The sequence below is a fragment of the Crinia signifera genome, chromosome 1 (genome assembly GCF_055691185.1).
Source record: "Crinia signifera chromosome 1, ASM5569118v1, whole genome shotgun sequence".
In the NCBI taxonomy this organism is placed as follows: domain Eukaryota; kingdom Metazoa; phylum Chordata; class Amphibia; order Anura; family Myobatrachidae; genus Crinia; species Crinia signifera.
Genome location: NC_139217.1, coordinates 243,781,805 through 243,808,717, shown reverse-complemented (window position 1 = coordinate 243,808,717; position 26,913 = coordinate 243,781,805). Strand labels below are relative to the sequence as shown.

Sequence of the window (26,913 nt, the reverse complement as noted above, 5' to 3'; positions counted from 1 at the left end):
TGGTTTGCAATGTTATACTTAGTGCTCTATATTATATTTCTTGCTTGTGTGCAAGTGCAATACATACTAAAGGGGAGATGTATCAAAACTTAGAGAAAGATCAAGTGGAGAGAGAGATTAAGAAAGTAACTTATTTTATATAGCGCACTTTCTCCAAAAGGACTCAAGGCGCTTATTAAGTACCAACTAATCAGCCCCTAACTGTCATTTTACAGGCTGTGAAAAATGACCCAGCCTACACCACCTGGAGCCTGCCTCGCTCTCTTTGAAGCCCCAAAGAGTTTCCAGAAATTTTCTAAAAGGATTCTCCTGGACATTATAGAAGAATTGGCAAGTATGAAGAAAGCTGTCTTTCCATAATTGCACTCTTCTTAATGTTAAGCCGGGTATACACTAAGCTTTATATCGTGTTATAAATAATTCCGGCGTGGATTGGAACAATATATAATACATGCATCGTAGTGTGTATGCGCAAATTCTGGCGGTTCTTCATAAAATCTATCCACCTGAGGTGCTTCACATAAGATGGGACGATGTAATGACAGCATGCAGTAACATACACGCTATAAAGACACATCATGCAGTCATGTGCACTGACACTTGGAAATTTGGTCAATCTGCCAAACCTGTCTGTTGATTTAAAAGTTCATACACACTCACCAATTGGCTACACAAAGCGTTGTGCCTACTGCCATGGCTGGGCAGGCATTTAAATGTGTATGTCCAGTTTAAATGTCGGTCACCAGCAGTCCCTGCAGAAAGTGTACTGGCAATTATCTGTAACTGTAGATAAGAGGGATGTGCAATATAATAATGTGCAGTGCATAGGTAGAGTAGATGAGGTGAGTGGACCATAGTGGAGGTATAAACCAGCTTGAACATGGTCCTGTTAGATAATGGGATCCATTCATTTCATGCTGCATGGAAAGCTTAGCCTTAGCTAACTTTCTGAACACTGGGTGCCCCATTAACTTTATAGCAGAGCAGGCTCAAATTACTTGGTACCACATCATGCTGGCAAGGTTCGCTGGTGGTAGTACAAACCCACAGAGGTTCCCACATGAGCGCAGCATGGCCAAGCATATGGTCGCTGTTTTTTTGGCCAAGACTGGACATATAGCCGCTGTACCAGTGAACCGGGGAATACTACGCCAATCAATGCCTGCTGTAAGTGGCTTGTCCCATCTTTGCAGGGCTGGCGTTTCTAACACCAGCCCTGCCATCACGCCAGCCCCGCCAGGGGGCGTGCGCGCACGAGACACTCGCGCGCCCCCTGGGCAAAGTAGCCTGCCTCCAGTCCCTGCCACCTCCCCTGCCGTCGCCACCCGTCGCCGCCCCGAGCACCCCCCTAACCCTGCCCATCTCCTTGAAGTGGAGACGGGCAGGGACACGCAGCGTCCCCGCCGAAAGACTGGGACGCGCGTGCGTGTGAGATGCACGCGTCTCCCAGTTCAGTGGGGAGGGTCTGGCGAGCCCCAGCCAAGGATGGCAGGGGCTACATCTGTATGTAGTAATCGCGTAGTGGTAACTCCACAGTGTTTGAAAAGAGATTGGAGGATTAATGCGCAGCAGCTGATTGGTGATTGGAGTCAAGTGACAAATGCCAAGGCTTCCATTGGTGGGATGGCAATCGGCTGAATAGAATGTTATAGCAGTGCCCAGCATCTAAGATGGCAGACACTTTTTGAGGCACACGCTGGAGAGCACAAGGTGCAGAAGTGGCAATGACAACAGCAACAGGACTGGGCAACAAGTGACTTACACAAACATTGCAGCTACAGTATGTAAGCATGTAGATAAACAACGCAGCGTCACTCAGTGATTCCTAACACATACAATTAGCCACTCTGTCCTAATATGGGACTAAAATGTAGCCAAACTATCTCATTGTTTACTCATTGCAACAGCTGATTTGCATAAACAGAAGAGGTCACTGTTGTGTAGTGTCCCGGCTGGGGATACTCAGATCCTTGGGTTCGGGGAAGAGAGAGGTGTTTCGGATGGAAGACGGACCACAGTGATAGTAGAATGCTTTCTTTATTTTCTGCAGGGTAGACAGAATATGAATTTCAATGGCAGTAAACAGGTAATACCATAATTCACCACGAGACAAGGTGTCTATACAACAATTCAAATACAATGAGATAACAGGCAGGCGTTCTCTATAACCCGGCCCTGTGATTTGTAGTGGTGCTGCTCGCCTCCCGACCCTATCAGTTTTAACAAGCTAACACTAGGGACGCTACAGCGCTGTCATCAAATGCGGGTACAATACCACTATAACCACAATTGACAATTTGCAAATGTATCTTATACTCTATAACACTAATAGCAATACAAGGCAATTATCTAGGCCATACATCTAGAGAAATCCTAATGGTTACCGGTAACCCTAATGAGATTAACTAATCTAGCTATACACCAACTACATATTGTCCTAGAACAGTGGTAGCCAACCCTAGCCCTCGAGAGCTACCAACAGTTCACATTTTCCAGACAACCTAGCTGCTGCACAGCTGCACTCATTAATAACTGACACATTTTAAAAGATACACAGATGGAGCTAATTAGCTCACTTGTGATTCTGTGAGGAGACCTGCAAAACATGCACTGTTGGTAGCTCTCGAGGACTAGGGTTGGCGAACCCCAGTCCTAGAACATACGGGCCGCTAGGGTCCGACCTGTGCACAGGATTTGGTAGAGGTCCGGGGGTAGGATCTCGGATGGGCCATGGTATAAAGATGGGGTAACTGGCAGTCATGTGCACTGACACTTGGAAATTTGGTCGATCTGCCAAACCTGTCTGTTGATTTAAAAGTTCATACACACTCACCAATTGGCTACACAAAGCGTTGTGCCTACTGCCATGGCTGGGCAGGCATTTAAATGTGTATGTCCAGTTTAAATGTCGGTCACCAGCAGTCCCTGCAGAAAGTGTACTGGCAATTATCTGTAACTGTAGATAAGAGGGATGTGCAATATAATAATGTGCAGTGCATAGGTAGAGTAGATGAGGTGAGTGGACCATAGTGGAGGTGTAAACCAGTTTGACCATGGTCCTGTTAGATAATGGGATCCATTCATTTCATGCTGCATGGAAAGCTTAGCCTTAGCAAAATTTCTGAACACTGGGTGCCCCATTAACTTAATAGCAGAGCAGGCTCAAATTACTTGGTACCACATCATGCTGGCAAGGTTCGATGGTGGTAGTACAAACCCACAGAGGTTCCCACATGAGCATAGCATGGCCAAGCATATGGTCGCTGTTTTTTTGGCCAAGACTGGACATATAGCCGCTGTACCAGTGAACCGGGGAATACTACGCCAATCAATGCCTGCTGTAAGTGGCTTGTCCCATCTTTGCAGGGCTGGCATTTCTAACACCAGCCCTGCCATCACGCCAGCCCCGCCAGGGGGCGTGCGCGCACGAGACACTCGCGCGCCCCCTGGGCAAAGTAGCCTGCCTCCGGTCCCTGCCGCCTCCCCTGCCGTCGCCACCCGTCGCCGCCCCGAGCACCCCCCTAACCCTGCCCATCTCCCTGAAGTGGAGACGGGCAGGGACACGCAGCGTCCCCGCCGAAAGACTGGGACGCGCGTGCGTGTGAGATGCACGCGCGTCCCAGTTCAGTGGGGAGGGTCTGGCGAGCCCCAGCCAAGGATGGCAGGGGCTACATCTGTATGTAGTAATCGCGTAGTGGTAACTCCACAGTGTCTGAAAAGAGATTGGAGGATTAAGGCTCAGCAGCTGATTGGTGATTGGAGTCAAGTGACAAATGCCAAGGCTTCCATTGGTGGGATGGCAATCGGCTGAATAGAATGTTATAGCAGTGCCCAGCATCTAAGATGGCAGACACTTTTTGAGGCACACGCTGGAGAGCACAAGGTGCAGAAGTGGCAATGACAGCAGCAACAGGACTGGGCAACAAGAGACTTACACAAACTTTGCAGCTACAGTATGTAAGCATGTAGATAAACAACGCAGCGTCATTCAGTGATTCCTAACACCTACAATTAGCCACTCTGTCCTAATATGGGACTAAAATGTAGCCAAACTACAGTATCTCATTGTTTACTCATTGCAACAGCTGATTTGCATAAACAGAAGAGGTCACTGTTGTGTAGTGTCCCGGCTGGGGATACTCAGATCCTTGGGCTCGGGGAAGAGAGAGGTGTTTCGGATGGAAGACGGACCACAGTGATAGTAGAATGCTTTCTTTATTTTTTGCAGGGTAGACAGAATATGAATTTCAATGGCAGTAAACAGGTAATACCATAATTCACCACGAGACAAGGTGTCTATACAACAATTCAAATACAATGAGATAACAGGCAGGCGTTCTCTATAACCCGGCCCTGTGATTTGTAGTGGTGCTGCTCGCCTCCCGACCCTATCAGTTTTAACAAGCCAACACTAGGGACGCTACAGCGCTGTCATCAAATGCGGGTACAATACCACTATAACCACAATTGACAATTTGCAAATGTATCTTATACTCTATAACACTAATAGCAATACTAGGCAATTATCTAGGCCATACATCTAGAGAAATCCTAATGGTTACCGGTAACCCTAATGAGATTAACTAATCTAGCTATACACCAACTACATATTGTCCTAGAACAGTGGTAGCCAACCCTAGCCCTCGAGAGCTACCAACAGTTCACATTTTCCAGACAACCTAGCTGCTGCACAGCTGCACTCATTAATCACTGACACATTTTAAAAGATATACAGATGGAGCTAATTAGCTCACTTGTTATTCTGTGAGGAGACCTGCAAAACATGCACTGTTGGTAGCTCTCGAGGACTAGGGTTGGCTACCCCAGTCCTAGAACATACGGGCCGCTAGGGTCCTACCTGTGCACAGGATTTGGTAGAGGTCTGGGGGTAGGATCTCGGATGGGCCATGGTATAAAGATGGGGTAACTGGCTTTAGTGAGGCGTCTGACCAGGGGACTTGGTCCTTGCGGGAAGAGCAGGGGCAACTTGAACAATAGTTCCTCTGGAAATTAGGGGCTGATCCTTATATGTCCCTGAGGGAAACGGGGGAACCCTGGAAGAGCCTGGATTTCACTAATGAGTCCACATTCCGAGTGTAACCTCCACTGTGGTCACCAGATGGCGCTGCTACACTGTACTACACCAACTGTACTACACCACAAGAATCACTGTCCTGAATACTGCCAACAGGATGTTCTTTCACTGGCGTGGGGGATACAGGGGCCATTCCCCCTCTACTAACAATGGCACAGGCAGGGGTCTGGGATTAGTCCTGCCTGCTCCTCTGGGAACCCTTGGATATAGGGCCACACTGGCCAACTCATGTGCCCTGGGCCGGTGTTTTGGGTGGTCTGGTTCCAGACCTCCCAATTCTGCGCCGCTCCTCTTGTCACTGGATGCTGGGTGTCATCACCGATCACTGCCTGGGGTGGGGTGCTGCTGTGGCTGGGTAGGTACTGGCTCCCTGTCGCTCCGGCTGTTGCTGGGTGGCATTGAGTGCCACAGCCTGGCAACACTGGGTACTGTGCCCGAGCGCTGGGTACATAGGCTGGGTGCAGGGGTCTTGTCCTTCGCCATGCTCTCTGGCTACCACTGGGTGCCAGGGGGGCCTTGTCCTTGTCTGCCCTGCGGTGCTACTGGGGCCCTGATTCCGGTCACCTGGTCGGAGCTGGATGCTGCTGCAGGTACCACTGGTGCATGGACAGCTGTGATGTGGGGGAGGTCTGGGATGCCCCTGCCGGGCTCACTGTGCCTGGACCATGGCAGTGGTGAGCTCTGGGCACCGGTCACCTGACCTGGTTTGAGGCGCCGCTGCTGTGGTCCCTCTGCGCTGGAGCCACCTGGCAATGCCATTCGCTTGTCGGCCGCCGCTCCTCCAAATCTTCTCCCCGGCTCGCCCGCATGGCCATTCCACGCATGCTGCTGCAGGTGCCAGGTCTCTCAGTCCTCCAGCTTACACACGCTTTCCTCTCCCGACGCTGGACACTGCCTCTGCTGCCGGTCTCCTCTCTGTCGGCTCTCTCACGCTGCTGCCCCGGGTGTCGCTCTCCTCCGTCCTCTCTTCACCTGCTGGACACACTCTTCCTCCTCCAGGTACCGGTCACTTCCTCGCTGCTGATGTGGGCTCCTTGTCCCGTCCACTGTTTGGACCTGTCCATTAATGTCCCCTGCTGTGATGCCCCGGTGCACAGGGGTATTACATTCACTCTGGCTTTTTCGGGTGTGTGTCCTCACGCACCTATAGAGAGCAGGAACAATTGTGGTTATGATAAACAACAATTCCTACTTCCTAATTCCTAACGAGATAACAACACTCCGCTTGTGCACCTGAACGAATGTGTCAACGTTGAAGCCGGAGCTACTTCTTCTGGCACCGGTAGGGGGTGATGCTCCTCTCTGGACCTAGTGACTTGTCCTGCAGGGGCGGATGGCATGGGCCACCCTACACCTAGCAAGAGTGCGAGCGGATCTTCTGACATCTTTATTATGGAGTCCATCTCAATACGTTGTTTGTCAACTCTTCCAGTTTCAAACTCTTCCTGAGCCGGGCCTTGTCGGGTGTAGGGTTTAAGCTGGTTGTGGCAAACCCATCGTGATGAGTTACACCTGTCTCTGCAATCTCCCAACTTCGGTTGTCGCGTCAGGCTCTTCATGACCAGGTCAGGACGGGTCTCCCATTTGGGGTCCAACCTGCTACGGGGCCGATTGTTTTTCATTAACTCATTCTGCACTAGGGCATGAGAGAACTGTTGGCTACATCCATACTGTTGCCCAATAATACTTCCTGGCACATCCTCTACTTCCTTTGGATATATACTACCTCGCTGGTGTTGGTCATTCGGAGGGTAGTAATGTGGAGAGCTTCTGCAACATGGGTAGCACTTGCTTCCTGCCGCATATCTACTGCCTCGAACTGGAGCACCACCAGGGCCAGTAACATTGGCTGCCCTGAGACCCTTTTCTCCTTTGATGACGTCAAATTCCACGGTCTCCCCTGCCCCGAGACTTCGGTAATGTCTTCTTGGGTTTTTCTTCTGGATGGCAGTGTAATGAATGAATGAAGACGTCTTGCTTTGTGTCAGCACAAATGACGAACCCATATCCCCATTGTATGTGAAACCAGGTGAATTTTCCCAGATTCTTTGTTTGGACTGGAGGATTACGACCTACCCTGGCAGACAACTTGCCTGCACCTATATGGCATTGTATGCCATAGCAGGCCTGCCAGTTTTCAGGACCAGGACCTACTCTTCCTATTCTCCCCAAGGCTCGGCCCTGGTCCTCGGGGCATTGCCACTTTAATGTTTGTAGGCGTCGCAGTTTCACTCCACATGTCCTGCGATCTGACAGTGTTGGCAAATGGGCCTTCCCTGCCCATCGAATTGATCGGATGCCCGTCTACCATACTCCCGTGGTGCTTCCCAGTGGTTTCGGGGCGGCCTCGGTCGTTCGGACCGCCAATGGCGTTCTTCAGTTTCTGGGGGCGCCTGATTCGTCCCATACCGCAATCCCCTCTGGATTTCCCCCACCCCCACAGCGAGCTCCTCCATCTGTTTCCTCAAGGCCTGCAGTGGGTCTTCGGGTGGGTTCTGAGCGCTTTGCCGGGGCGTATCCCTCTCCCTCACTTCGAGGCTTCGCACCTCAGAGCTCTAGGGACCTCTCGAAGCCCACCATTTCCAGATACTCCTCTTCCCGGTCTGCCTGTTTGCCCATGATGGTGATCGCGGTTTCTTTGAATTCGGGGAACGTTTTCCCAGGCATCTGGACCCTCAACATTCTGAGTTGTGCTGTGACGCTTTCCTTTGCAGCTCCCTCGATGAATTGGATCGTCAGAGCTTCATCCGGGTTCCTAATCTCCTCTTGGTCCACCGTCTCCTACAGGCTTAATGCATAATCTCGAAGGCTTTCTCCCGGGCGCTGTTTGCGCACGTATAGCTTCATTTTGAGTTCTGGGAGTGTTTTTGTTTCGAATGTAGTGGACAGCTTTTTCAGGACTGCCTGAGCATCCTTCTTGAGTTCAGCGTAAGATTCTATCTTACTTTTGAACTCCACAAAGGTGGTTCCTGGTGTTTTGCTTCCATCTCCACTGTAGGTCGGGAGCCACGGGGACCCAAAGTAATATGGCAGTGTGATGGGGGCATTTGTCATTCTAACGGGTTATTCTGGTTGATAACCATTGGGTGCCACTATCACTTGTTGCTGCTCCATCTTTCAGTCTTGGGCCTCTCTCTCTTTACCCCAGATCCTGGTCGTGACACCAGTTGAGGTTACTCAGATCTTTGGGAGACAAGGTGTGTACACAACAATTTCATCCTATTACATCTCGCCCATAGTATTACCCTATAGTAGCCAGGCAGAGATGGGTGTGGTACGACTGCCTGACAATCGGGATACCGACAGTCAATATACCGACATCGGAATCGGTGCTCCAACGGGGGGTGGGCGCAAAGAAGCCCCTTGGGGACTCAGTGGTTTGCTTCGCTCGCCACAGGATCTATTCTCCTTTATGGGGGTCATGGACCACCACAAGAGAGTATAGCTCCTGTCAGTCAGGATCCCTCCTGTCGGAGTACCGGCAGTAAGGATTCTGATGTTGGTGTACTGACTGTTGGGATCCCGATGGTCGGGCAGTCATCCGGTACCCGCGGAGATAACATTACCCTATACTACTTGCAGATCTTCACCTGGATGGGCTCTTATCAGAACCAGATGCCTGGCAAGAGCATTTTAATACATTCTTTAAAAGAAGGAGTAGAGAAAATAACTCATTTTTTTTTGCTGGGGGCACTCTTATTGTTAGTTAAAATTATTTTATTACATAAATTAAAGGTGACGCAGAGAAAATTAGGCTCCCATAACATGTTATGACAAAAATCACAGACATAACACAACAAATAACACAAAACGTGAGTAAAGATAATGATTTAAAACAGTGAAGCAGTACGGACGGTGTAATGGTTAGCATTACTGCCTCACAGTGCTGAGGTCATGGGCTGAGGTCACTGTGCAGAGTTTGTATTTTCTCCCAGTGCTTGCTTGGGTTTCTTCCGGGTACTCCGGTTTCCTCCCACAATCCAAAAATATACTGGTAGGTCAATTGGCTCCCAACAAAATTAACCCTAGAATGTCTATATCTGTGTGTATTTGTGAATATGTGGTAAGGAATATAGATTGTAAGCTCCACTGGGGCAGGGACTGATATGAATGTTCAAATATTCTCTTTAAAGCGCTGCGGAATATGTATGCACTATATAAGAAACTGTTAATAAATAAATAAATAAAACACCACCCGTCAATGGTGAGTAAAGGCCCCCCTACACTTATTCAACAAATTGGACCCGATTGACTCAAGATTTATCCTATGTGCAGGAGGATCAATCTCTTGCAATCTCTTGGTTATACCTAATGGCACAGGATTGTGGATTGTGTCCTACACATCAGGCACATAAGATTTTGTGAGACAGGCACATCAGATAATGGGGCAGATGTATCATAGCTGCGCGATAAGCGCAGCTATGATACTTCCTGCTTCGCCTCAATAGCGAGGCGAAGCAGGAAGGGACATCGACAAGATGTATTAACATCTTGTCTGCCGAAGCGGGGGAGTGTTAACTCCCTCCTCCGGCGATGTCCCTTTCTGGAGATAGCGCATCAGTTAATACTGATGCGCTATCTCCTGTCCCCGGGCCGGCCGCACTGGGCATGCGCGGGATCTCGCTGTTCACGCGAGATCCCCAGCGCAGCCCACAGCTGACAGCAGGGACAGCGCTGTCCCTGCTGTTTAGATAGGGCTTCGCCAGCCTGATGCTGGCGAAGCCAAACCTGGCTTCGTGCGGAACGGTCAGCGATGCTGACCGTTCATACATTCGGCCTGCTATCATTTTGATAGCAGCGCCGATATGGACAGGGGCGCATAGCGCCCCTGTCCATTACCGCATCCTGGCGCCGTCATACATGGGGGAGAAGCGGTATCAGTGCACATAACGTGCGCTGATACCCCTTCTCCCCCATAACGACCGATCATACATCTGCCCCCTTGTCAGATAAATTGACTCAATCCACCTGAATTGGGTCAAATCTCACAAAATCTGACAAGTGTGAGGGGCCCTTAAAGGTGACACAGCTGAGAAAAGGCAGTGGTCAGGTATAGTGATCCCAATACGATGGTGAGATTGTATGTTTGTCAGTCCCTTGTAATAGTTGGATTGTGACTAAATTCTCAATGTCAAGAGATGATGGGGGAAATTTACTAAGATCGAATGGGTGCGAATGTAGCCATTTAATATGAAGTATAGCCATTAAAAGGTGTAAATTTACCCTACAGCCGAATATGGCTGATTTTTACGAATAGCAACTTCATAAAAATTTGCGTGCAGGAATGGGGACAGACTTGGGCTTCAGCTGGGGTTGCCCTAAAAGTTGCAGCCACAGAGGTAATGCTTTGGCCATGGGACCTTATATAATAAGTGTCCCCTGGCTGTGGTCCCCCCACACCATCTATAGAACTCGGCCGTATGTAGCCATGAGTTCTATGGTGTTCGGCCGATTTACAGTACTAACATTTTTACTGCTGAATCTTCAGAAAATACTAATGGAAATGTATGCAGCTGTGTAAAAATTAGAAAATGATTTTAATAATAAGAAAAAAAACGGGATGAGTCCGTCCCCACCATGAGCGTATCAGCCCCAGACCCTTTGAGCCAGCCCTGGTTGCAGAAATACAGGATAAAAAAATTAAATAAGGTCCCCCATATTTCTATAACCAGCACCAGGCTCTTGGACTAGTCCTGGTTCCCAAAATATGGGAAACAAAAAGAGTAGGGGGTCACCAGTATTTTGGAAACCAGAACAGGGCTCAAACTGCCATCAGGGTAATGCCACAGCCTGGGAAGGGGCACTTATTATATAAGGTCCCGCGGCCAAAGCATTACTTCTCTGGTTGGTCAGTCCGGTACCCCCTCCAGTGGGCCCATTTAATGCCCCATATGCTCGGATTTGTGGTTCTTTAAGTCTCGGCATGAGGGGGAGGCTTACTGGGTCTTGTACACCATCGGTCCAGTGCCCAGGGGTACCGGGGACAGCCTCAGGCTTCAGCCCGGGCCCGGGGTGCCCTGGAGAATGACCAGCCAAAGAGGTAATGCTTTGGCCATGGGACCTTATATAATAAGTGTCCCCTGGCTATGGGGGGAAGACCTCACACTGTTTTTTTTTTCCTACAAAGCCTACACAGATCATGCTTGTTCCTATTTGGCTGCTGGGGAAACTCGGCAGCCAAATAAAAATCACTTCACCATCGGAAAATTTGAACCTTGAGAATACGTCATCTTAGTAAATTAGCCATATTCTCAGTAGTATTTTCAGCCTGATTATAGATGATCCCAGTCATACCCATTCATGCACGGGATCGTCCATAATCAAGAATCTTAGTAAATTTCCCCCAATGTCACAATCAGATGATATTTGGGATAGTAATTACTTCCAGAGTTAGTTAGTCCAACCCATAGGAATCCACATACAGTAGGTAAGGATCTTTATCACATCTAAATAGCATAAGTACTGAGTCTAGTTACATGTATTTCTGACAACTGTGGTGGTAAGATAAAGAGGCTGATCTCAGTATAAATAGATGGCATCAGATACACTTTTAATGTCCGATAATTATATTTTTTTCAATCAATCAGATCTAAAGATATCTGATTTATAAAAACAGCAAATAAGCAAAATACACATATAGGGACTGATTGACACCCATTTATTTGGGACTAAATTTGTCCCGACCTCTGATGTTGCGCATGTGCAAACCCCGGTAGCAATCGGTTTTTCGGGGAGTTTCACACTCGCTGAGACGTTCTCTCCGGGAAGGGAGGGCAGGGGGCAGGCAGTGGGTGGTAGCAGGGGAACACCCAGTGTTTTATGAGCCGGTCCTGGTTACCCAAATACAGGGGAAAAATAGTGGGGATCCATAGTATTTAAGAACCCAGCAGCGAACTCTTGGACCGTCTTGGTTCCAAAATATGAGGGACAAAATCTGGGGATCCCACGTATTTTGGAACCAGCACCCACACATAGAACAGTAAAAGTTGAATATACACACAAACACCCACAGCACACTACTCACCCTACCATGTTCCCATGACGCAGCAGCTCTTCTCCCGTACCCGCGAGAGTGACACCAAAGATAGAGAGACGGTTAAAGTGAGGCACAGCAGGGACAGGCATGGTGAGGGATGACAGGGAGAGGGGGGATGGCAGCAGGGGATAGCCAGTAGATGGGAGCACCCAGGGCCGTCTTAACAGCAGCGCAGGCCCCTGGGCAAAATAATTTACTGGGCCCCCTCCATGTCAGAGCAGATACATCCTCAGGGTAATAAAACAGTGACAGTATGTAGGTTAAAAACACACTGACAGTAACCAGCTATGCCTGGTAGACCACGCTATGCAGCTATGCGGGGCAATAACCCAGTGACATAATCTGGGTACCTCTGGCCACAGACCCCCCCCCCCCCTATGCAGGTAATAGCACAGTCACAACACCCTGCTACCCCTGGACATAGACTTCCCTATGCAGGGTAATAGCACAGTGACAGCACGCTGCTACCCCTGGACACAGACCCTTCTGTGCAGGGTTATAACAGTGGCAGTGCCCGGGTACCCCTTGGCACACAGCCTTGAACAACACATGTTGCATGGTGATCTGCTGGCCGGGATGCAGCATTATATGTGAACAGGATACATCATGATCATGTATTGCTAGGACCTGAGGGAGCAGCAGCCATAACAGAGATAATTACTGTAGGATGACTATGGGCAGGGGTGTAGGTCTGCTAAAATCATCAACTATGTAAAGTGCCCCAGCCTCCGGCTTGTAGACCGGGAAAGTCCTGGCCTATTGTCGCCACAAGCGATGAATGATCCAAGTGACGGCACTGCTCCCCTGGTGTCTCTCACCTTGTCTGACGGTGTTGGATTGAGCTGGGCAAGAGGGAAGGAAGGATATCAGGAGCAGCGCATCCCCACACATGCTATAGACGCTGTCCTATGCCCGGTGTAGCTGGGAGAATCCTTGTTTCATGCAGCCCATGGAGAGACAGCCAACGTACAGTATGAAACACCGGCCCAACGGCCAGGGCCGTCTTAACAGTAGCGCAGGCCCTTGGAAAAAATATTCACTGTGTCTTCTAAACGAATGGCCCTTAAAATCCTGGGGCCCTTGGGCAACTGCCCATTGAGCCCAATGGAAAAGACGGCTCTGGGAGAACTTCCCTGGCTTGCCCCCTCCCCCCACTGTGCTTACCGGCTTCCACAGCGGCTCATGGGGGAGCTTATGGCCCAGAGCCGATAGCTGTGGCAGTCAGCAGTGGACAAACCATGCAGTCACGTGGTGGCAGGTGCAGCACCCCATGCAGTTGCTCGGCTTGTCTGCCTGCAGTGCCACTTACACATATAATGCCACCTGTAGTGCTGATTATACATAATGCCCCATTTAGAAAGACTATAAATACAAAACATAATCCATGCCACCTTCCACAAATTTGTGAAAAGCAGGAATTTCAGCACAGAACAGGAGGGCATACACTACACTACATCCTGCAACACAACACTATATCCGGTAAGTCTACAATATATACCACCAAAGGTGCTAACAATGGATTAAATAAATCTCACTTCCTTTAGGTGACACAGGTGGAGGATTTACCCGGAACCACCACCACCCATGCGAGTCAGACTGCAGGCCCTGCAGCGTGTAGTCAGCCCGGAGAAACAGCCCATACTGCAGGCCCACCTGCCAGGAGGAGGAGTAAAGAGCCTGTCTGCGCACTGTAGCACATCCAGTAGTCCCTCTTCCAGGTCCTGCTTAAGCCGATCACCACAGTCGAGAGGATGGGTGACTGACAGAGGGACAAGTCGGGCAGTGCCCCATGCAGCAGCATGGCTTGTCCCATTGTAAAAATGGTCCTTACTGCAATGCTAGGCGGGAGAGTGAGGAGCGGCAGCCAGGTGTGGAGGTGACAGCTCTGCTGGGTTGTGTACTGTGTAACCTAGCCGCTGAGTGTGTGAGGGCAGACAGCTCGGCCTTGTAGGAGAGCAGGGGAGCCAGGTTCTGTGCCTCTGTAAAAAAATTTTTATAAAAAGCAGTGCTCGAATATAGTTCCGGTATGCCATACCAGGTATGCCATATCTGGCAAATTAATATGCTTCTTCTCCTCATAATTTGTCAGCATTGGTCAGAAAGTGCTGGAGTGACAAAAGCTCTGCTGTGCACAGCAAGAGCCCTGGTGCTGATAGACGGCCATTTTTTCTGTTGGCTTTATCAGTCAGTGTGATACAAAAGGGTCTTGTAGCGGCTATGTTGCAAAGTGAGTGGCACAGGAATCGGAAACATTTGGTGCGATTAAAGCAAATGTGTACGAGGACACATCTGTACACAGCTCATCCATGTGATGTTATCTGATCACCTTATTGAAATGAATGTCTGTTCTCTGATTGGTTAGTGTGCAAGGATATACCTAAAACAGTCCTGGCAAATACAGCAATTTCTAGCAGGGCCAATAATATCATACCCTCAAACATCTCTGGGCTAAAAGCCGGCACTGATGTGAACATGGGTTGGGGGCCTCTTATCCAGCCCAGCTACTTAATCAGTCGGCTCACTGCGGTGTAGACTAACTTGTTCCCAAGCCCACTCCGATTGGTCACTAGCCCAGCAGCTGCACATACACACTTAAATATTGTCTCAGAGATGTAGGAAAACCAGTGCAAACTGATACATTAGTTTTTAGCAGGTACAAGCCATAAAAAAGTACAGTTGGAGGGTATGTAATATCATGGACCATTCCGGCCACACACCAAGATGGGCTGACCGAGCAGAGCATTGTCCTTGTGCTCTACTCGACAAGGAGACAGAGCGAGGCTGGCCAAGAAAATTCAGCATATTGCGCCCTTGGTCACATCTCCAGATTCTGCTTTATATGCCCCAGAGCAGGAATAAGCAGGGAGCCCGAGGGGTGATCTGCTGCAGTCATCCCTCTGCCTTTCTGGTTGCTGCTGGGGTGGTGTCTGTGTGCAGTCTGTGTGTAGCCTTACTCAGTGTGTGCTAAATAAAACAGGCTGAACAGGGTCAGAGCTGACGTCACACAACTTCCCTTTAAACCCTTCCATATAATGTGTTGATACCACCCACAAAGCCAGCTTCCTGTCAACTTGCATATGGTCAGTATTAAAAAAGTAGCAAGATTTTATTGTAGTTTGGCCTCGCGCATGCATACTATGCACAGTTGCTTTATTATTGCCTGGCCTTCGAAATCGCAGCCACGGGATTAAGTTTGAATAACCCCCATTGTTTCTAATAATCTATCCAGAGCCGTTGGATAAAATAAGGGTAGAATTAGGAATTCTGCCTATTTTTTTAAACTGTGTCTGACAAAACAGGACTGCACATTACCTATTTTAAAGAAATGTATGTTGTGTTACTACCAGAAGGTGGCTACTTTGAGCTGTGTTTTCAATTCCATCTTAATCCTAAACTTACTTCACTGTCAGTTGTGACACAGTTAATGTTTCTTGGCATTCATGCTTTACAAACACTATTTTACAATCAAGGCTCCAGTGTTCATTTGCCTTGACAAGGACATAAAACTGGTTTATCCAAGTACAGTGTGCCAAAAACTAAAATGTGCTGTAGAATATTGTATGTTGTTCCTAAATAAGTACATGATTGTTATAACTAAACAGTTTATGTACATCATGTGATGTACCGCATTGGCAGAACAGTGTTAGCATGGCTGTCTCACAGCGCTGAAGCCATGTGATTTTCATACAGTACAGTATATTGCTTCAACTACATACTGTAGATTAATTGGATGCTAACAAAAATGTGTTACCATATGTGTTAGAAAATATACACAAAAATGTGTGTGGTAACTTATGTGTTAGAAAATATACAACTAATTGGAGTAGGATATGTGGCAAATGTATAATGGGTGCAGTGTTTGCAGTTCACACGGGCCCCTGAGTCCCAGCTCCATGAGCGGTGCGGAGCAGGAAAGGCTGCGCGGGGTAGAGGAAGTGATGGCTGTCACAAGCTTTAAATCCTCTGCCCCCCTCCCCCTCTTCTCCTCTATCCCCATCCTGGCATCCTCTACTCCAACCCCCCTCTCTTCCTCTTCTCCGCCCTCTCATCCTCTACGCCTCCTCTTGTCATGTACCCTCCTCTCATTCTTTACCCATCTCTTTCATCCTTCACACCGCTCACCCCTTCTCCTCTCTTTCTTTCTTCCCCCTACGCACCCCCTACTCTCTTTTTCTCATCCCTCTCTCTCACTACTCTTATTATTTCCCTTCCTCTGACATTCTCTCACTCCAGCTCGCATTTCTCTTTATCTCTTGCTCCTCCCTATTCTCTCTGAACCCTCTTTCTCTCATTCCTTTTTTTTTCATGAAGCCCCCTCTCTTTTCCTGACCACCTCATCTCTCTCTCTCTTTACTTTCTACTTGTCAGGACTGTGGTCAGATCTGAACTAGAAATGACCACAGGCATAGGGGCTGACTGTTATAGGAATTGGGGTGCCTTGATAAGACTACTCCGCATCACCAGGAGGCTCCCATGACAGTTAGAAACAGAACCATGAGGTAAAAAGCACAAATCTTTATTAACACCACAGATGTACAGATGGCAACTGGTGAGACTTGACGGGAATGTGAACAGCAATAATACAACAGGTTGCAGTACCATACTACCATACGATGAGCATGAATAACAATAGGAGGTGCAGCGTAGGAACACAACGATGCAGTCTATGAAAGCCCAGTGTGCTTGGTAGCAAATGGAGCAGTGTAGCACATTGATGGAGTCCTGATGAGATGTAACACAGATGAAGACTGGCAATTGGTGCCGTGTGAAGACACTGAGGAAGACACTGAGGGAGTCCAGACAATAATAACAGTAGTGATGGTATTGGTGCAGTGTAAGAACACTGATGGAGTCCAGGCATAATAATGACAACTACTCTAAAGATATTGGTATGTATTCAATGCTGTTTGCGAGTGGTGACAGCGAGCAGGGCTTCCTGCTCGCTGTCACCACTCACCCTGACCGCATTCAACACAGCCTCCGCATCCGCCAATTCCCCCTCGCTCCGGTTTTTGAGCGAGGGGGAATTGGCGGATGCGGCTCCAGAAGCAGCGAGACCCGCAGCTAAAAACTGTGAGTTTTCTGCAGCAGCCGCGGGTCTCGCTGTTTTGGGGAATTCTCGCCGTCTTGTGATGGCGAGGATTTCCCCAGAACGTTGCATAGTGCGAGCGGCCGGCGCGGGGGTTAAACAGCGAGGATCGCTGGTTTTCAGCAATCCTCGCTGTTTAACCCCCTCGCTGGCCGCTCGCACCGGCATTGAATACATGCCATTGTATTATGGTGCAGTGTAGGAACACTGATGAAGTTCAGATAATAACACGATCTCAGGAATGCAATTTGAATAAATCATCAGCGTGGTACTGCCCCTTGAAGACTTGGAGGAATTCCGTAATATTTGGGTCCAGATAATAATACAGAAATACTGAAGAATATGGATGGACCCTACCGATGTTAGAACATCGATAGCGCTGATGATCACTGAAGAAAGTGGAGAGTCACCGATGTTTAAGGAGAATCACTGATGGTATATATCAATGAAGAATAACGAAAGAGCTGAAGAATCACTGATGGTGCTTGGAAGTCACTGATGGTGCCTGACTCGGGTCCGTCCGCGTGGTCAGAACGTCATCTCCCGGCGCCGGATTTCGCGAGGCTTAAAAAGCGGCTGCTGCACCCGCCATCTTCACTCCAGTCTAGTAGTGAGTTGGGAGAGGGTGTGTTGGTGCTGCTGCTGGGGCTTAAACTTGAGCTTGACCTTGAATGCAATATTTTTTATTCGCTGGGGCTGTCTCTCAGTGCTGCTGTGTAGTCTAACTGTATACTTGTAGTACTACTGTCTCCTCTGTGTGGTCTACCTCTTGTGTGCTGTGCTGTAATTATTTTATTCGCTGGGGCTGTCTCCCTCAGTGCTGCTGTGTACTCTGTTCTCCTCTGCTTAGGGTGGGCTCTCCCTAGCAAGGAGGACAGTCTAACTGTGTACCTGTAGTACTACTGTCTCCTCTGTGCTGGGGCCTACCTCTGGTGCTGTGCTGTAATATATATGAATAATTAATTATATTATATATAGTCCACTGGTGCTGCCTGCACTGATTCTGCCAGTATTATTTAGTTACTCAGTCCACTGTTGCCACTGGCAGTGCTACTGCCTACCTAGTGTACCTACCTAGTACATACTAGGCTGCTATATCTAATTTAATTAAAAAATAATACTTGTGCTGTGTGGGACTGTAAAAAATAATTCCATGCTGCTGGTGCACTGACGTGTGCCACTGAGTGCCACTGCCAAGCAGTACCTAATAATAAAATTAATTATTATAAATTCTGCTGGTGCACAATACTAGTATTGCTGATGTATCTACCTGTCTTGTGCCTAGTACTGTCTTATCTACCTGTCTGGTGCCTAGTACTGCCATATCTACCTGTCTGATGCCTAGTACTGCCGTATCTACCGCTGCAGTGCCACTCTTACATGAGCCACGTGTTTGTGCCGCACACTTGTGTGGCTTAGCATAGTTATCCAGCTACCACGGTGCAACCTTTTGCCCTAAATACAATATTGTGAGGTGTGAGGTGTTCAGAATAGACTGGAAATGAATGGAAATGAATGTTATTGAGGCTAAGGAAAAAACCCCAAAGGAGCAAAAAAAAAATTCAGCGATTTTAGCAGTTTTTATGCTTTTTTTAACACAAAATTCAGAACCCAAAACCCAAACACAAAACACTTAGGAGGTGTTTTGCCAAAACCCATTAGAACCCAAAACCTCAAGGTAATCAGAACCCAAAACCCGAAAAGTGGCCAGTGCACATCCCTATAAAGAACTACAGTATTTTGGACAATTGCTATTAAGGTATGTAAGCCATATTAATACCTTGATTTGGACCTCTAGTAGGACTTCAGATTATAACATTTAAAATTTGGAGTCAAGCAACATAATCATTTTTCTTTAAATACATGTAGGTAAATATATGCCCCTTTTACACCAAGTCAAAAACCTGGGTTTTTGCCTCAGCGTCGGTGTAAAACGGGTACTAAAAAAAAGAAAAACTGGGAATCCTACCCAGGTACTGACCAGGATGGAACACAGGGAGGACCCGGGTGGTGGGGCAGTGTAAATGGGTAACCAGGGTCATCCGATCGGGGACCCGTTTCCACCATTGAGGGAGCCCATACCTCCCAACCGCAGTGTCCTGTGGTCAGTCTGGAGGTTGGGCAGGAGGCACGTAAATCATCCACTGCTGTACTATGCAGACAGCAGCAGAGACGGGGAGGAGGTGAATGGATGCCTGTGTGACATTTGACCATTTAAATAAAAATGTCTGTGAGAGATTTTTGAAGGAACTTAATTAGCTGCAGTCATTTTCCGTGACTCCCCCAGGGCTATTCCATTGTCCCCGAAATGCGGCTGCACTTATTGGGGATTGCTTTTCTGGTCTGAACTGACCTTAAAGGAAATCCCTAATAATTAGCTCTGTTTTCGCAATCACGGCCGAGAAGTGCAACATATGGAAAAAATAGCTGTAAAATGCAAATTTTTTTTCTCTGAAAAATTATTGGGGCTAATATAATTTCCCTATATCTCTCTTTGAGCGCTAGGAAGGAATATATAGTAAAAACAGTTGCTGTGGATCAAATACCTTATCCGTCAGTTGAATATATATTGCACATGTAATGGATAACATATGTATCATATACAACAACTTTGGAAAGAGTACAGATCTATCTCCTTCTTAAAAGTAAAAGGTGGAGGTATTTCCAGCATCTCTCATCTTCTGAGAGATGTGAGAAGAGGAGTAAAGTTGGCTGCATATAACTATGGGCCTTATTTTGGTTCATTCTTTCTGACAAAATCCTTCTTAGATGGACAAAACCATATGCACTGCAGGGGGGGCAGATGTAACATGTGCAGAGAGAATTAGATTTGGGTGAGTAATTTTGTTTCTGTGCAGGGAAAATACTGACTGCTTTATTTTTACACTGCAATATAGATCTCACTTTGAAGTAAAACACCACCCAAATCTAATTCTCTCTGCACATGTTACATCTGCCCCACCTGCAGTGCACATGGTTTTGCCCATCTAAGAAGGATTTTGTCAGAAAGAATGAACCAAAATAAGGCCCTAAGAGAGGGCTGATGTTATATGTATTTCTACTTACTTCTACTGACCATTGTTAGTTGTAAGATTTGCTAAGGATGGGTTCTGAGTACAAAAAAATTACAATGTTCCTTATAAGAGGAAGAATCTTGAACTCGTCACCATTGATCTTACACTCTGAGAATGTTCCGAAGGAAGATATAATTTCCATTACGATTGGAATCAAGGAAGGAGAGAAAAAACATAATCTTCAAAAAGTGTGACTTTAAGGTCTTCTCTTTCCATCTTGATCCCACAAAAAGTGAAGATTGTCACAGGGCAATAGGCAGGGTTCTAGTGCTCTCGCAAATAATTTAATTATATTATAATAATTATAATATTATAATTGCACATGCCTAGGGGTGAAGCTAGCTGGGGGGCACCACAGCTTGCTCACTTGCATGAGAGCCCTGCTAGGCAGATGACTAGATGAGGTCTGGTGATTTATTTTGTCATTATGAAGTCATTTTTAATTGTTCAGCAAAAAGTTGGGGAAGAAGGGATGAGGCTGGAGCTACTTTGCATTCAGAAGGCCCAAGCACAAAGGTGGTATTGACATGATGGGAGGTGGTGGACGATGAAGTTGTGCCTAGGGGTTACTAAATGTGCCCCTAAAGGTAGTGCGATCAGACGTCCAAAAGTAGCTGTACTGTACAGTACTGACATTGGTGTTCTTAAACCATGTTAAAATTTAGTTAAGGGACCATTTATTTTATTCACAAATTGGTGAGAATACTGGTTAACCAGATTTGGATTTCAAAAAGGTATCTCTATTGGGCGAGGTCTGGCAAATACTTGATAAGTAGAAGTTAGGTTTCTCAGAGAAGCAACATAAACAGTTAACAATTTAATCTGTTATAAGATATAATTGTTCCCCAAACTACAGCCGTAGTGTATGCACATATAAAGGTGGGTTGTCTTGCTCATGAGAGATTACTAAAATGGCATTCCGGCCAAGCTACCTCAACTTTATTATGACATTTAGGGGGACATTTACCAAAATGGATTCGTAGAAAAAAGGTGTATTCGTAGGGAGAAATACACCTTTTTTTTACGAATTTGTATTTTCGGGATTTACAATCCCGAAAATACAACAATTCGTATTCCTAAAGATGGAACATTCGTATTTGTATTTACAAATACGAATGTCTACACCATCAATAGGATACGACAGAAATCACCATTCAAAAGAATGGTGGTTCCTGATGTACTAAGCAGCCGTACTGATAATACACCTTGCTTTCCCTGTCGTATTTGCTTTAAGCCTGCATGGATCAGTCAGATCCGTGCAGGCTTTAGTGTAAAAAAATAGAAAATAAATAAATAAAAAAACGGCGTGGGGTCCCCCCCACAGCTGTAACCAGCACCAGGCTGACAGAGCCGGGGCCGGTAATTAAAAATCAGGAAACCCGACAAATAGGTGTTCCCCGATTTTTAACAACCAGCCCCAGGCTCCAGGTCCGGGGCTGGTTCCCAAAATACGGGGGACAAAATGACTAGGGGTCCCCCGTATCTTATGAACCAGCCCCAGGCCAAACCAGCCAGCAGGGTAATGTCACAGCCGGGGGACACTTATTATATAAGGTCCCGCGGCCAAAACATTAACCCTACCGACCAGTCAGCCTGGCCAGGGGTCCTGGGGGAGTGGGGACCCCCCCAATGAAGGGGTCCCCCCCCTCCAGGACTTACCTGACCAGGCTGAAGCCTGGTGCTGTCCTCGATGCCCCTGGGCGGTGGGCATCGAGCTGATAGCGGTGTAAAAAAAAGATTAAACTATTGTCTAATACTGGGGCACTATGAGTCCCAGCAAGCCTCCCCCGCAAGCTGGGACTTGGAGAACCACAAGTCCCAGCCTGTGGGGCATTAAAGGGCCCGCTGGGTCTTGTAGTGCCACAGTATTAAAAATAGTACAATAAAACACACTGACACACACTTAAAATAAAACTTTAATACATACAAAGCCCACACATACTAATACTTACCTATCTTCTTCCCGTAGGTAGCCCTGGTCCTGTGTCGTCTTCTGGTCCTGTGTCGGCGGTCTTCTGGATCTAGGTCGACGTCCTTCTTCAAGTCGACGTCACTGTCGGCGATGGCGTCCGGATCCAACGAAATCCATGTGGAAGCTGTGGAAGGAAACCATACCATACTAAAAATTGGGGAACCCCTATTTGTCGGGTTCCCTGATTTTTAATTACCGGCCCGGCTCCTTCAGCCTGGTGCTGGTTCCAGCTGTGGGGGGGACCCCACGCCGTTTTTAAAAAAAATGTATTTAATTTTTCTATTTTTTTACACTCTGCAGCCTGCACGGATCTGACTGATCCGTGCAGACTGCCTGTACGAATTCGTATTAGCGGCCGTATATATGTGCCGCTAATACGAATTGTTACACCATCGGAGGGTTACAAAGCAGTCGTATCTGACTGCTTTGTAATTCCCCCTCCGGAACACGACTTTGCATACGACTAAAATAGTCGTATGCAGCCGTAGGGGAAATACCAATACGAAAAACTAGGTTTTTCATATTGGTAAATTTCCCCCTAAGAGTGAGAAGAAAAGGTGGATATTGCCAATATCTACATGGATCTACATCCATGCAGGGAATCCTTATCAAGGTGTGATCTGATAAGCATATCAGTTCTGTTATCACTATAATGTTATAATTTTAAGTGCGACAAATACCACAGGCAACCAATCAGGTACTATCTATTATCTTCTAGAAGGTGCTATATAAATAAGAAGTAGATTCTGATTGGTTGCCCATAGCAACATCACATGTGAAATAGAACTCCCATCTTAGCAAATTTCCGCCCCTATGTTCAATCAGTGGCCATCGAATGATTTCTCTCCCCTTCAGCCGCATTTGAGAGGATGTGTTCGTGTGTATCCCTTCGGTATCATGCGAGGAGATGCACGGAAACACATCCTCTCAAATGCGGCGGGAGGGTGGGTGGGGCTTTGGGCCGGGCCGCGGATATGGACTCACTAAGCAGCGAATGACCACTATTATTGAGCCTTGCTGAATCAGGCATAGGCAGCAGACAGACATGAAAAATATTTGACAAAATAGTGATTTACCTAATAATTTTGCAATTATAATCTGTGCTCAAAAAGGTACACCAAATTTAGTTGGTTATGTCCCTTGTATGGATTGAGTTCTTCCATTTGCAGGAAAGAAATAAGGCCATAGCGGGGTATTCAATCCCAGGTCCTGACTGTGGGACCCTAAGCAAAGTTACTGCTTGTAAGGACTGAGGGTTGATACTGGTTGGTTTGCAAAACCAAACCATACCTCCCAACATGACCCTCTCCAGGAGGGACACAATGGTCTGCTCCTGGACTTCCTAATTTTAATTGGCATCACCTGTGGAGAAACACCTTTCTTATTAGTTAACCTAAAAACAGGTGATGACAATCATACATTAATGCCCCTTTCAGATCGCACATATTAACTGGTCGATTACTTTTTTTTACCGTTTCAAAACTGTAATATGTACAGTCTGAAAGGTCCAGAGTGAATTTACCATTTTAAAATAACTTGTATTTTAAAACGGTAAAAAAGCAGGGTCCTACCCATTTCAGACCTGTTTTTTTGCTTTCTGAACGGGTCTGAAATGGTACCCAGGCAGCAGTGAGCACTATTGGTACCCAGCTCAGTGCATATTTAATGAGCCGGGCGCTCATTACATATGCACATATGTAATGAGATGCTCATTACATATAGGCATATGTAATGAGCGGCTGGCTCATTAAATATGCACTGCGCTGACTCAAAGGGGACCAGCTAATGCTCAGTGTCAGACCCCTTACCCTTCCAGTGTCCTGCATCTCTCCTCCCTGCCTGCAGTGAGGAGCTCCTGCTGGCAGTCTAGGTGCGGGCTCTGGTGCTCCTGATGCATCTCCCGGACATTTGATGCTGCTTTCACACCGCAAACCTGCTTTAGACTAGGTATTTACATGCAATGTGAAAGGGGTTGAACTTACTCTGACCCGTTTTCAAAAACATTTTAAATACCTGGTCTAAGCAGGTTTTGCGGTGTGAAAGCAGCATAAGAGGAAAGTCCAGCAGCAGAGTAGTTTGTCCCTCCTGGCATGGGTCATGTTGGGAGGTATGCCAAACTCCTTCTTTAATGGACAAAACCATGCTGCACTGCAGGTGGGGCTGATGTAATGTGTGGAGAGAGTTAGAATTGGGTGGGGTGTGTTCAAACTGATATCTATATTGCAGTGTAACTAACTCTGCACATTTCATCTGCCCCACCTGCAGTGCACATGGTTTGTCCATTAAAGAAGGAGTTTGCTTTTGCAAACCAACCAGAATCTTCCTCTATAGGTACTGCCATAATCTATGACATCTTTTTTTTTGTTTAAATTTGCTGTAATGGATAATGAGTGGTCAGGATATATTAGTTAAATTTGAACAATGTAGAACCACAGGTGAGAAAACTTGTGTGAGTCTTGGCAAGTGTTGAGAGTATATAATAGTAGTATCAGCTGAACTGGTTATTTTCCCAGGTCATCAGAAGGTGCCCATACACGTTGCGATTTTAACATGCGTTTTGAACTTTTAAAGTTAAAAACATATTGCATTGGTTAAAATCGCACAGTGTAACTGCGGGCATGCGATGCGCATCCCCACGGGTACAATATTTTATAGCACAAACAGTATCTGCAGACAGTACTTTTTGTGCTGCATCAGATCACATCAGTTTTGTAGTACATGCGATGCGATATCCATTAGGTAACTGTAAACTAAAAATAAAAAAAGACGCTAAAATCGCATCGAATCCGCACAGTACAGTAGATCGCATCGCATACCCCTACAAGTGCCAAAATCGCACAGCACAAATGAAGTACAAAACGCACAGCACACATATCGGTACGTGTATGGGCACCTTTAGATTCATCTCTGTGAGTAGATACCACATGTTTCTCCTGCAAGTATACTAATACCTCTTTCACATCGCAACTATTTACCAGGTACAAGCCGGTTTGACCCGGTAAATAGTGCAATGTGAAAGGGATTACCAAATCCCGAAAGCAGATAGCAACACGGTAATATGAACCGGTAAAAAAGGTGAGTTCTTACCGGTTCGTTGCCGTGTTGCTTGGCGGTGTGAACGGGTTAAATGGGTCCAGTGATTAATTTCCAGTTCACACTATGGAGGAGGCAGCGCTGGAGGTGCCGACTCCCCACCGCATCCCCGGATGACATTAGTGAAAGCAGTATAAAGCATTAGCTGATGTGGTGAAATCCCCAAATGGGAACCAAGTAATGTTTGCCAGCAGCCAAACACTGCTGAATATGAAGCCTGCGCAAACTAGTCTGATCTGTCCAGTGCTCCTCTTTGTAAATGTACTGATTCAAAAAATATTCCTTTATTCCTTTATATATTAGGAATAAGCGCCAGGCTCCTGAACCAATCCCGGTTTTAAAAATAGGGGGGGGGGGGGGACATCGGGGTCCCCTGTATTTTTAAAACCAGCACTGGCTCCAGGAACATACTGCTACAGCTATATTGGTCCCATTGGCTGTAGTATTAAACCCCTCCTGACTAGTCAGCATTTGCCAGGGGTTCAAATAAAGAGGCCCCCGTTCCAGAGCACCCAAATCCCAGGGCTATCCTCGGCATCCCCTGGCTGTGGGTGCCAATTTGATAGTTCATTCAAATTCAATTTTTTTTTTTTAATTCAGTGATTTTTATTGACATTTTTTAAATACAGTAAACATATCCCCCCCCCCGCGTGGACAGTAAATGTAACAAGCACAAACATCAGATCCCACATAGTTGGTAAATCGACATCCATAGGGTATACACACAGTAAACTATAGACAATACAGTATGTTAAAAGCAATGAGAGACCAATACGGAGACAAAATAAGTTTTGCATTACAGGGTATGTGAACTACCATCGCTCAAAGGCGCCATTTGGACCGACGGCAGTAGTGGACATATAACTCACAGAGATATATGGTAAATTGTCTCACTAAAATGCGACATATGCTAATAATGATGTAAAGTCAATCTAAAAAAAAAGATTGTTGCAAGATCAGATGTCTGAGCAAACAGGGAATAGGGAATAAAAAAAAGTTAAGGTACTTGTTTCCTAGCACGGCCACACCGATTTACATCGGGGTGGTCGTGTCGGAAAAATCGCGTCGATCGCATCACATGCGATTTGGTCGCATGCGATGCGATCGATGCGACCGACCCGATTTTTTGATTGAATCCAATGTAAATCGAGTCCCTGGGACCCGATTTTACATTGGATTCAATGTAAAATATTCCCTAGACCCCCAAATTTTACTACGTAAACCCCACCCCACGATAGACGCCAACCCAAAGCGTGGTGAGCGCAGCGAGCCCGCGAGGGGCGGCGGTGCGCGTCCTCCGACCTTTTCATTCCCCTACTATCCACGTCGGCGTGGAGTTGAGAATATATAGTGTGGCGAGCGCAGCAAACCACCGAGCCCGAAGCGTGGCGAGGGACTCGTATAACTTGAGGGGACTCGTATAACTCGCGGGGCTCGCTGCGCTCGCCAGGCTTCGGGCTCGGTGGCTTGCTGCGCTCGCCACACTATATATTCTCAACTCCACGCCGATGTGGATAGTAGGGGAATGAAAAGGTCAGAGGACGCGCACCGCCG

General features: G+C 47.0%; 1 long non-coding RNA gene across 1 annotated transcript in view; it reads left to right on the top strand.

Annotated features, from left to right (window-relative positions):
* LOC146072225 (uncharacterized) overlaps nucleotides 1-26,597 on the top strand; it is a 31,045-nt gene extending 4,448 nt beyond the window's left edge. Inside the window, exons 2-3 of the long non-coding RNA XR_014472996.1 lie at nucleotides 216-334; nucleotides 22,264-26,597. This is a non-coding gene — a long non-coding RNA (uncharacterized LOC146072225). The remainder of the gene's footprint in view (nucleotides 1-215; nucleotides 335-22,263) is intronic.
* The last annotated feature ends 316 nt before the right edge of the window (nucleotides 26,598-26,913 follow it).